The 12,644-nt window shown below is 43.7% G+C and overlaps 1 protein-coding gene across 5 annotated transcripts in view; it reads right to left on the bottom strand.

Moving 5' to 3' along the window:
- Window positions 1-12,644, bottom strand: part of JAKMIP1 (janus kinase and microtubule interacting protein 1) — a 91,104-nt gene that overhangs the window by 31,473 nt on the left and 46,987 nt on the right. The gene's annotated exons all lie outside the window — the stretch shown is intronic.

Here is a 12,644-nt window from a genome sequence, read left to right as displayed (position 1 = left end):
AGGCTCCACCCCTGTTTCCGGCCCTCCTGGCCATGAGGTGTTTGAACCACCATTGTTGGTCAGCATTCCTGCACACGCTCTTCACCTGGAAAGATGTAAAGGTTCCATGCCGGCCCACTGAGCCTGGAGACCTCTCCAGCCACGTGGGGCCAGACCAGAAGAACATTGTATTCGCTATTTTTATTCCTGTATCTACCTGAAACCTTCTAAATGCTTATCTTCGTGAGTACAATATAGATTTCTTTCTTTTATATAAAAAGACCTCCTGAGTGTTATTCTTGAGTGCTAGTGTTTGGTGAGGGGCGGGTACAAAGGGAAACTTCTAGCTAAATTCTGCCTGAACCGGCTGGCACTTCCGCTGTGCATTTGTACTGGAATTCAGTACAGTACCAGAACTCTCAACAGGTTATGGGCCCAGAGTGACTAAACAGCCAGCAAAAAGGAAAAGATTAGCTAAGAAGTATTTTTCGGGCGTTTGTTGTTTTCCAAGTGTATATTGCGTTTCTTTTTTTTTCTCCCCCCCCCCTCAATATACCAAACTAGCTGAAGAGAGTTTGCTATTGTTTGCTTGTTGATTTTGTGCTGAAAAGGAGGCAGGAATGGCAGAAAAGAAGGAAGTTAAATTGCCAGCCTTAACCTCAGTTAATTTTGTGAGATGGAAACAAAGACTATTACTGGAATTTAAGGGCATGGAGCTCAATGATTGCTTAAATTCAGACAAACCAGAAGAAAGCAAAGCTAAAGTAGAATGGGAAAGATATAACTGCACAAACAATAATTTTTCGCAAGCTAACTGATGAACAATTGGCCTATGTTGCAAATTGTGAAACAGCAAAAGAAATGCTTAAAAATCTGGAGGAATCTTTTGGGATTGCAAGCCATCAAACTGAGGCAGCATTAATTAAGGATTTAACCAGGATCCGCTTAAATAATAAGAAGGATTGTGAAAAACACATATCTGAATTTTTAAATATTACAGATAATCTGATTGCATCTGGTCATCAAATGCCTGATAGGATGAAAAGGGGATTTCTGCTAGCATCCCTAGGAGAACGTTTTGATGCTTTTGCCTCAGTTGTAAATGCACAACAGTTGTCTTTTGATGCCAGTGTTAAGGCTCTGAGAGATGAATGCAGAAACCAGGCAGGAGGCTATTTCAGTTCCCAAGAGGCAAGTGGATCAAATTACCTGATTCAAAACAGGAGCCATAGAAAGGCTCCGCCCCACGACCAATCACGTATCAGCCGCTGGTCTTGTGGGAGGAGAGGAGATAAATTAAGGGACTGTGACGCCCACAAGGAGGCTCCAGCCAATGGGAGCTCTCACCAAGTTGAACAAAGAGCTAGCAAAGGCAAGAATGCAGCTTCTGGTCACAAGAGGGACAGAGCTACAGAAAGGCCAAAGAAAGAAACTAAACAGAGTGCATTTATAGCTTATGAAGTTACACCGAGCTACCAGAGAAATAGAGGCTCATGGATTATTGACAGTGGATGTTCACAGCATGCTACTCATGACAAAACATTTTTTAAAACTTTTGATTCATCAGCCAATGGGCAAATTAAGGTGGCTGATGGGAACTGTGTGGAGGTGCAAGGCAAGGGGTCTGGAACTTTGATGTGTCTAACACCAAATGCAGTCTATGAAACGACTGTAAGTGACGTGGTCTATGTTCCCAACCTTGACTGCAATATGCTCAGCGTGTCAAGTCTCGCGAAAAAGGGTTTTGATGTACATTTTTATGGTGAAAAATGCACAGTTGAAAAGGACAATGAAATATATTTGGAAGCTTATGAATCTAATGGCATATATAAAGTCAGTCTCTTAGATGAACAGGTGCAGATCAACACAGCGCAGACGGTGCAAGAAGAAGTGAGCAGCCTGGACCTGTGGCATCGCAGATTTGCTCATAGAGACACAAGTGCAATCCTGGAACTGCACAAAAGGAACCTGGTCAAAGGACTTGAGGTAAAGCCACATGACACAAACAAGACATCCAGGTGTGTAAGTTGCCTTACAGAAAAAGGGGTCAGACCCTCATTTCATTCAAGTACTGAACAAAGAAGCACAAAAGTGTTAGACTTGATTCACACTGACTTATGTGGACCAATTAATGTACCATCGATGGGAGGCAACAGATATATTCTAATTTTTCTGGATGATTTTTCAAGGTACTGTGTCACCTACCTACTGAAGGACAAGAGTGAAACCCACAACCTTCTGAGGAAATACGTGGCCATGGTGAGCAACAAATTTGAAAGAAAACCTAAGGCTTTTGAGTCAGATAATGCTGGTGAGTACATTTCAAACCACACACAGACATTCTTTGAGGAACAAGGTATCCTACACAGAAGGACTGTTCCATACACACCAGAACAAAATGGAGTAGCTGAGAGAAAACTAAGGTCTCTTCTGGAGATGACTAGATGCATGCTTGCAGATGCAGAGCTACCCACCAGGCTGTGGGATGAAGGTATTATTACTGCTACGTACCTTCAGAACAGACTACCAACAAAAGCTACCACAAAAACACCCTTTGAACTTTGGCATGGTAGAGTCCCAAACATCTCACACATTAGAGTTTTTGGAAGCATTGCATACTCTTACATTCCAAAGAGAAAAGGCATAAGTTGGACTCTAGAACTGAACAAACAATTCTTATTGGGTATGCTTCAGGTGTCAAGGGTTACAGAGTCATGAATCTGAGAACTGGTGAGGTCAGTACAAGGCACGTGGTTCACTTTGATGAACAAAGGAAGGCTGACAAGAGAGGGACTGTGCTAGACAACTCTGATGAACAGAATCAATACAGCCAACCTCTCCTAGACATACCTATCCCAGTGCCCTCACAAAACGAACCAGAGGAAGAGGAAGATGAGGATGAGATGAAGAATGAGAGCAGTACACCAACAGAAGGGGATACAGATGAAGCAGTCGACAACACTGTGGAACTGGAAGATGGCACCACGCTACCAGAGGTTCCAGAACCAGAGGTCAGACGCTCATCACGATCCAACAGAGGTGTGCCGCCGCTTCGCCTGTCCTACCTTGCAAGGTCGTCGCAGACAGACGAGCCAGCGACCTGGGAAGAAGTTGAACAAATGCCAGCACAAGAGGGCGCCAAATGGAAACAAGCTGTGAAAGAAGAGATAGAAGCCCTACACAAGAATGAAACATGGACATTGACAAAGTTACCAGCAGGAAAGAAAGCAATTGGATGCAAATGGGTATTCAAAGAGAAAAAGGGAGCAGATGGACAAGTGGAACTCTACAAAGCAAGATTAGTTGCCAAAGGATTTCTACAAAAGTATGGAGAAGACTTTGATGAAACCTTTGCTCCAGTTGTGAAACACAGCACTATAAGAATGCTCCTGAGTATTGCAGCATCCAGACAGATGCTAGTCAAGCATCTAGATGTCAAAACTGCATTTCTTCATGGTGAAATTGAAGAAGACCTCTACATGCAACAACCACCAGGCTTCATTGACAAGAAGCACCCTGACCTTGTCTGAAAACTGAAGAAAGGCCTTTATGGACTGAAACAGGCAGCCAGAGCCTGGAATGAGAAGTTGAACAAAATACTACTTCAGCAAGGCTTCACGCAAGGAAGAGCAGATCAGTGCCTGTATACTAGGAACAGGAATGGACACTACACATATATTCTAGCCTATGTTGATGACCTCATAGTAGCAACCCATGAAGAAGGGGAGTACAGAGGTATAGTACAGAATCTGAGCAAAGAGGTAGAAATAAAGGAGTTGGGAAATGCGACATATTATTTGGGTATTCAAATTGAGAAAGCAGCAGATGGCTCATATTTATTGAGTCAGAAACAAAAGATACTTGAACTGTTAGATATGCTAGGTATGCAGGATGCCCATGGTGCTGCTACACCAATGACTACAGATTTTTACAAAAGTAAAGAGAAAGGAGAACCTTTGCCCGACAATAACCAGTATAGAGCAGCTATAGGGAAGCTCTTATACTTGACAACTACTGCAAGACCTGATATTGCCACTGCAGTAGGAATATTGAGCAGAAAAGTCAGCTCACCGACACAGAGTGATTGGACAGCAGTAAAAAGAGTAGTTAGATACTTGAAAGGGACCATGGACTTTAAGCTAAGACTGCCAGCTAGTGACACTCCAAAACTTGTGGGAATGGTAGATTCGGACTGGGCTGAGGATCCAGAAGATCGTAAATCCACTAGTGGTTTCCTCTTTATGTATGGGGATGGTCCTATCTCATGGGGCAGTCGTAAACAGGATGTTGTAGCTTTGTCTTCCACAGAAGCAGAGTTCATTGCAGCGGCAGAAGCATGCAGAGAACTGCTATGGCTGGAGAAGCTGCTGACGGACTTCGAGATAGAAGGAGGAACACCGTTCCAGATGATGGAGGACAATCAAAGCTGCATTAAATTGGCGCACGGAGAGAAGGCGAATGCTCGCACCAAGCACATTAGTGTGAGACATGAGTTAGCGCGAGACCTGGTCCAGAGGGGTACCATTCAGATGACCTACTGTCCATCCACGGAGATGACAGCAGACATCCTGACCAAACCTCTACCAAGAGATCGCTTCCAGAACCTGCGAAGCTTGATGGGACTTGCTGAAATTTAGCATGCTAGATTGAGAAGGGGTGTTGGATGGTCAAGCAATCTAGATGTAAATTTCAAAGGGGAAGGGCCTGCAACACAAACTAACTTGTTTGCTTGTTTGTTTACATGGTGACCAATTAGAGAGTTTGTTGTTCCCGGGTAGGGAGGCTCCACCCCTGTTTCCGGCCCTCCTGGCCATGAGGTGTTTGAACCACCATTGTTGGTCAGCATTCCTGCACACGCTCTTCACCTGGAAAGATGTAAAGGTTCCATGCCGGCCCACTGAGCCTGGAGACCTCTCCAGCCACGTGGGGCCAGACCAGAAGAACATTGTATTCACTATTTTTATTCCTGTATCTACCTGAAACCTTCTAAATGCTTATCTTCGTGAGTACAATATAGATTTCTTTCTTTTATATAAAAAGACCTCCTGAGTGTTATTCTTGAGTGCTAGTGTTTGGTGAGGGGCGGGTACAAAGGGAAACTTCTAGCTAAATTCTGCCTGAACCGGCTGGCACTTCCGCTGTGCATTTGTACTGGAATTCAGTACAGTACCAGAACTCTCAACAGGTTATGGGCCCAGAGTGACTAAACAGCCAGCAAAAAGGAAAAGATTAGCTAAGAAGTATTTTTCGGGCGTTTGTTGTTTTCCAAGTGTATATTGCGTTTCTTTTTTTTTCTCCCCCCCCCCTCAATATACCAAACTAGCTGAAGAGAGTTTGCTATTGTTTGCTTGTTGATTTTGTGCTGAAAAGGAGGCAGGAATGGCAGAAAAGAAGGAAGTTAAATTGCCAGCCTTAACCTCAGTTAATTTTGTGAGATGGAAACAAAGACTATTACTGGAATTTAAGGGCATGGAGCTCAATGATTGCTTAAATTCAGACAAACCAGAAGAAAGCAAAGCTAAAGTAGAATGGGAAAGATATAACTGCACAAACAATAATTTTTCGCAAGCTAACTGATGAACAATTGGCCTATGTTGCAAATTGTGAAACAGCAAAAGAAATGCTTAAAAATCTGGAGGAATCTTTTGGGATTGCAAGCCATCAAACTGAGGCAGCATTAATTAAGGATTTAACCAGGATCCGCTTAAATAATAAGAAGGATTGTGAAAAACACATATCTGAATTTTTAAATATTACAGATAATCTGATTGCATCTGGTCATCAAATGCCTGATAGGATGAAAAGGGGATTTCTTCTAGCATCCCTAGGAGAACGTTTTGATGCTTTTGCCTCAGTTGTAAATGCACAACAGTTGTCTTTTGATGCCAGTGTTAAGGCTCTGAGAGATGAATGCAGAAACCAGGTAGGAGGCTATTTCAGTTCCCAAGAGGCAAGTGGATCAAATTACCTGATTCAAAACAGGAGCCATAGAAAGGCTCCGCCCCACGACCAATCACGTATCAGCCGCTGGTCTTGTGGGAGGAGAGGAGATAAATTAAGGGACTGTGACGCCCACAAGGAGGCTCCAGCCAATGGGAGCTCTCACCAAGTTGAACAAAGAGCTAGCAAAGGCAAGAATGCAGCTTCTGGTCACAAGAGGGACAGAGCTACAGAAAGGCCAAAGAAAGAAACTAAACAGAGTGCATTTATAGCTTATGAAGTTACACCGAGCTACCAGAGAAATAGAGGCTCATGGATTATTGACAGTGGATGTTCACAGCATGCTACTCATGACAAAACATTTTTTAAAACTTTTGATTCATCAGCCAATGGGCAAATTAAGGTGGCTGATGGGAACTGTGTGGAGGTGCAAGGCAAGGGGTCTGGAACTTTGATGTGTCTAACACCAAATGCAGTCTATGAAACGACTGTAAGTGACGTGGTCTATGTTCCCAACCTTGACTGCAATATGCTCAGCGTGTCAAGTCTCGCGAAAAAGGGTTTTGATGTACATTTTTATGGTGAAAAATGCACAGTTGAAAAGGACAATGAAATATATTTGGAAGCTTATGAATCTAATGGCATATATAAAGTCAGTCTCTTAGATGAACAGGTGCAGATCAACACAGCGCAGACGGTGCAAGAAGAAGTGAGCAGCCTGGACCTGTGGCATCGCAGATTTGCTCATAGAGACACAAGTGCAATCCTGGAACTGCACAAAAGGAACCTGGTCAAAGGACTTGAGGTAAAGCCACATGACACAAACAAGACATCCAGGTGTGTAAGTTGCCTTACAGAAAAAGGGGTCAGACCCTCATTTCATTCAAGTACTGAACAAAGAAGCACAAAAGTGTTAGACTTGATTCACACTGACTTATGTGGACCAATTAATGTACCATCGATGGGAGGCAACAGATATATTCTAATTTTTCTGGATGATTTTTCAAGGTACTGTGTCACCTACCTACTGAAGGACAAGAGTGAAACCCACAACCTTCTGAGGAAATACGTGGCCATGGTGAGCAACAAATTTGAAAGAAAACCTAAGGCTTTTGAGTCAGATAATGCTGGTGAGTACATTTCAAACCACACACAGACATTCTTTGAGGAACAAGGTATCCTACACAGAAGGACTGTTCCATACACACCAGAACAAAATGGAGTAGCTGAGAGAAAACTAAGGTCTCTTCTGGAGATGACTAGATGCATGCTTGCAGATGCAGAGCTACCCACCAGGCTGTGGGATGAAGGTATTATTACTGCTACGTACCTTCAGAACAGACTACCAACAAAAGCTACCACAAAAACACCCTTTGAACTTTGGCATGGTAGAGTCCCAAACATCTCACACATTAGAGTTTTTGGAAGCATTGCATACTCTTACATTCCCAAAGAGAAAAGGCATAAGTTGGACTCTAGAACTGAACAAACAATTCTTATTGGGTATGCTTCAGGTGTCAAGGGTTACAGAGTCATGAATCTGAGAACTGGTGAGGTCAGTACAAGGCACGTGGTTCACTTTGATGAACAAAGGAAGGCTGACAAGAGAGGGACTGTGCTAGACAACTCTGATGAACAGAATCAATACAGCCAACCTCTCCTAGACATACCTATCCCAGTGCCCTCACAAAACGAACCAGAGGAAGAGGAAGATGAGGATGAGATGAAGAATGAGAGCAGTACACCAACAGAAGGGGATACAGATGAAGCAGTCGACAACACTGTGGAACTGGAAGATGGCACCACGCTACCAGAGGTTCCAGAACCAGAGGTCAGACGCTCATCACGATCCAACAGAGGTGTGCCGCCGCTTCGCCTGTCCTACCTTGCAAGGTCGTCGCAGACAGACGAGCCAGCGACCTGGGAAGAAGTTGAACAAATGCCAGCACAAGAGGGCGCCAAATGGAAACAAGCTGTGAAAGAAGAGATAGAAGCCCTACACAAGAATGAAACATGGACATTGACAAAGTTACCAGCAGGAAAGAAAGCAATTGGATGCAAATGGGTATTCAAAGAGAAAAAGGGAGCAGATGGACAAGTGGAACTCTACAAAGCAAGATTAGTTGCCAAAGGATTTCTACAAAAGTATGGAGAAGACTTTGATGAAACCTTTGCTCCAGTTGTGAAACACAGCACTATAAGAATGCTCCTGAGTATTGCAGCATCCAGACAGATGCTAGTCAAGCATCTAGATGTCAAAACTGCATTTCTTCATGGTGAAATTGAAGAAGACCTCTACATGCAACAACCACCAGGCTTCATTGACAAGAAGCACCCTGACCTTGTCTGAAAACTGAAGAAAGGCCTTTATGGACTGAAACAGGCAGCCAGAGCCTGGAATGAGAAGTTGAACAAAATACTACTTCAGCAAGGCTTCACGCAAGGAAGAGCAGATCAGTGCCTGTATACTAGGAACAGGAATGGACACTACACATATATTCTAGCCTATGTTGATGACCTCATAGTAGCAACCCATGAAGAAGGGGAGTACAGAGGTATAGTACAGAATCTGAGCAAAGAGGTAGAAATAAAGGAGTTGGGAAATGCGACATATTATTTGGGTATTCAAATTGAGAAAGCAGCAGATGGCTCATATTTATTGAGTCAGAAACAAAAGATACTTGAACTGTTAGATATGCTAGGTATGCAGGATGCCCATGGTGCTGCTACACCAATGACTACAGATTTTTACAAAAGTAAAGAGAAAGGAGAACCTTTGCCCGACAATAACCAGTATAGAGCAGCTATAGGGAAGCTCTTATACTTGACAACTACTGCAAGACCTGATATTGCCACTGCAGTAGGAATATTGAGCAGAAAAGTCAGCTCACCGACACAGAGTGATTGGACAGCAGTAAAAAGAGTAGTTAGATACTTGAAAGGGACCATGGACTTTAAGCTAAGACTGCCAGCTAGTGACACTCCAAAACTTGTGGGAATGATAGATTCGGACTGGGCTGAGGATCCAGAAGATCGTAAATCCACTAGTGGTTTCCTCTTTATGTATGGGGATGGTCCTATCTCATGGGGCAGTCGTAAACAGGATGTTGTAGCTTTGTCTTCCACAGAAGCAGAGTTCATTGCAGCGGCAGAAGCATGCAGAGAACTGCTATGGCTGGAGAAGCTGCTGACGGACTTCGAGATAGAAGGAGGAACACCGTTCCAGATGATGGAGGACAATCAAAGCTGCATTAAATTGGCGCACGGAGAGAAGGCGAATGCTCGCACCAAGCACATTAGTGTGAGACATGAGTTAGCGCGAGACCTGGTCCAGAGGGGTACCATTCAGATGACCTACTGTCCATCCACGGAGATGACAGCAGACATCCTGACCAAACCTCTACCAAGAGATCGCTTCCAGAACCTGCGAAGCTTGATGGGACTTGCTGAAATTTAGCATGCTAGATTGAGAAGGGGTGTTGGATGGTCAAGCAATCTAGATGTAAATTTCAAAGGGGAAGGGCCTGCAACACAAACTAACTTGTTTGCTTGTTTGTTTACATGGTGACCAATTAGAGAGTTTGTTGTTCCCGGGTAGGGAGGCTCCACCCCTGTTTCCGGCCCTCCTGGCCATGAGGTGTTTGAACCACCATTGTTGGTCAGCATTCCTGCACACGCTCTTCACCTGGAAAGATGTAAAGGTTCCATGCCGGCCCACTGAGCCTGGAGACCTCTCCAGCCACGTGGGGCCAGACCAGAAGAACATTGTATTCGCTATTTTTATTCCTGTATCTACCTGAAACCTTCTAAATGCTTATCTTCGTGAGTACAATATAGATTTCTTTCTTTTATATAAAAAGACCTCCTGAGTGTTATTCTTGAGTGCTAGTGTTTGGTGAGGGGCGGGTACAAAGGGAAACTTCTAGCTAAATTCTGCCTGAACCGGCTGGCACTTCCGCTGTGCATTTGTACTGGAATTCAGTACAGTACCAGAACTCTCAACAGGTTATGGGCCCAGAGTGACTAAACAGCCAGCAAAAAGGAAAAGATTAGCTAAGAAGTATTTTTCGGGCGTTTGTTGTTTTCCAAGTGTATATTGCGTTTCTTTTTTTTTCTCCCCCCCCCCCCTCAATATACCAAACTAGCTGAAGAGAGTTTGCTATTGTTTGCTTGTTGATTTTGTGCTGAAAAGGAGGCAGGAATGGCAGAAAAGAAGGAAGTTAAATTGCCAGCCTTAACCTCAGTTAATTTTGTGAGATGGAAACAAAGACTATTACTGGAATTTAAGGGCATGGAGCTCAATGATTGCTTAAATTCAGACAAACCAGAAGAAAGCAAAGCTAAAGTAGAATGGGAAAGATATAACTGCACAAACAATAATTTTTCGCAAGCTAACTGATGAACAATTGGCCTATGTTGCAAATTGTGAAACAGCAAAAGAAATGCTTAAAAATCTGGAGGAATCTTTTGGGATTGCAAGCCATCAAACTGAGGCAGCATTAATTAAGGATTTAACCAGGATCCGCTTAAATAATAAGAAGGATTGTGAAAAACACATATCTGAATTTTTAAATATTACAGATAATCTGATTGCATCTGGTCATCAAATGCCTGATAGGATGAAAAGGGGATTTCTGCTAGCATCCCTAGGAGAACGTTTTGATGCTTTTGCCTCAGTTGTAAATGCACAACAGTTGTCTTTTGATGCCAGTGTTAAGGCTCTGAGAGATGAATGCAGAAACCAGGCAGGAGGCTATTTCAGTTCCCAAGAGGCAAGTGGATCAAATTACCTGATTCAAAACAGGAGCCATAGAAAGGCTCCGCCCCACGACCAATCACGTATCAGCCGCTGGTCTTGTGGGAGGAGAGGAGATAAATTAAGGGACTGTGACGCCCACAAGGAGGCTCCAGCCAATGGGAGCTCTCACCAAGTTGAACAAAGAGCTAGCAAAGGCAAGAATGCAGCTTCTGGTCACAAGAGGGACAGAGCTACAGAAAGGCCAAAGAAAGAAACTAAACAGAGTGCATTTATAGCTTATGAAGTTACACCGAGCTACCAGAGAAATAGAGGCTCATGGATTATTGACAGTGGATGTTCACAGCATGCTACTCATGACAAAACATTTTTTAAAACTTTTGATTCATCAGCCAATGGGCAAATTAAGGTGGCTGATGGGAACTGTGTGGAGGTGCAAGGCAAGGGGTCTGGAACTTTGATGTGTCTAACACCAAATGCAGTCTATGAAACGACTGTAAGTGACGTGGTCTATGTTCCCAACCTTGACTGCAATATGCTCAGCGTGTCAAGTCTCGCGAAAAAGGGTTTTGATGTACATTTTTATGGTGAAAAATGCACAGTTGAAAAGGACAATGAAATATATTTGGAAGCTTATGAATCTAATGGCATATATAAAGTCAGTCTCTTAGATGAACAGGTGCAGATCAACACAGCGCAGACGGTGCAAGAAGAAGTGAGCAGCCTGGACCTGTGGCATCGCAGATTTGCTCATAGAGACACAAGTGCAATCCTGGAACTGCACAAAAGGAACCTGGTCAAAGGACTTGAGGTAAAGCCACATGACACAAACAAGACATCCAGGTGTGTAAGTTGCCTTACAGAAAAAGGGGTCAGACCCTCATTTCATTCAAGTACTGAACAAAGAAGCACAAAAGTGTTAGACTTGATTCACACTGACTTATGTGGACCAATTAATGTACCATCGATGGGAGGCAACAGATATATTCTAATTTTTCTGGATGATTTTTCAAGGTACTGTGTCACCTACCTACTGAAGGACAAGAGTGAAACCCACAACCTTCTGAGGAAATACGTGGCCATGGTGAGCAACAAATTTGAAAGAAAACCTAAGGCTTTTGAGTCAGATAATGCTGGTGAGTACATTTCAAACCACACACAGACATTCTTTGAGGAACAAGGTATCCTACACAGAAGGACTGTTCCATACACACCAGAACAAAATGGAGTAGCTGAGAGAAAACTAAGGTCTCTTCTGGAGATGACTAGATGCATGCTTGCAGATGCAGAGCTACCCACCAGGCTGTGGGATGAAGGTATTATTACTGCTACGTACCTTCAGAACAGACTACCAACAAAAGCTACCACAAAAACACCCTTTGAACTTTGGCATGGTAGAGTCCCAAACATCTCACACATTAGAGTTTTTGGAAGCATTGCATACTCTTACATTCCCAAAGAGAAAAGGCATAAGTTGGACTCTAGAACTGAACAAACAATTCTTATTGGGTATGCTTCAGGTGTCAAGGGTTACAGAGTCATGAATCTGAGAACTGGTGAGGTCAGTACAAGGCACGTGGTTCACTTTGATGAACAAAGGAAGGCTGACAAGAGAGGGACTGTGCTAGACAACTCTGATGAACAGAATCAATACAGCCAACCTCTCCTAGACATACCTATCCCAGTGCCCTCACAAAACGAACCAGAGGAAGAGGAAGATGAGGATGAGATGAAGAATGAGAGCAGTACACCAACAGAAGGGGATACAGATGAAGCAGTCGACAACACTGTGGAACTGGAAGATGGCACCACGCTACCAGAGGTTCCAGAACCAGAGGTCAGACGCTCATCACGATCCAACAGAGGTGTGCCGCCGCTTCGCCTGTCCTACCTTGCAAGGTCGTCGCAGACAGACGAGCCAGCGACCTGGGAAGAAGTTGAACAAATGCCAGCACAAGAGGGCGCCAAA

The sequence above is a fragment of the Pogona vitticeps genome, chromosome 5 (genome assembly GCF_051106095.1).
Source record: "Pogona vitticeps strain Pit_001003342236 chromosome 5, PviZW2.1, whole genome shotgun sequence".
In the NCBI taxonomy this organism is placed as follows: Eukaryota; Metazoa; Chordata; class Lepidosauria; order Squamata; family Agamidae; genus Pogona; species Pogona vitticeps.
The sequence above is the reverse complement of the archived record's forward strand: the minus strand, read 5'-3'. Positions and strand labels throughout refer to the sequence as shown.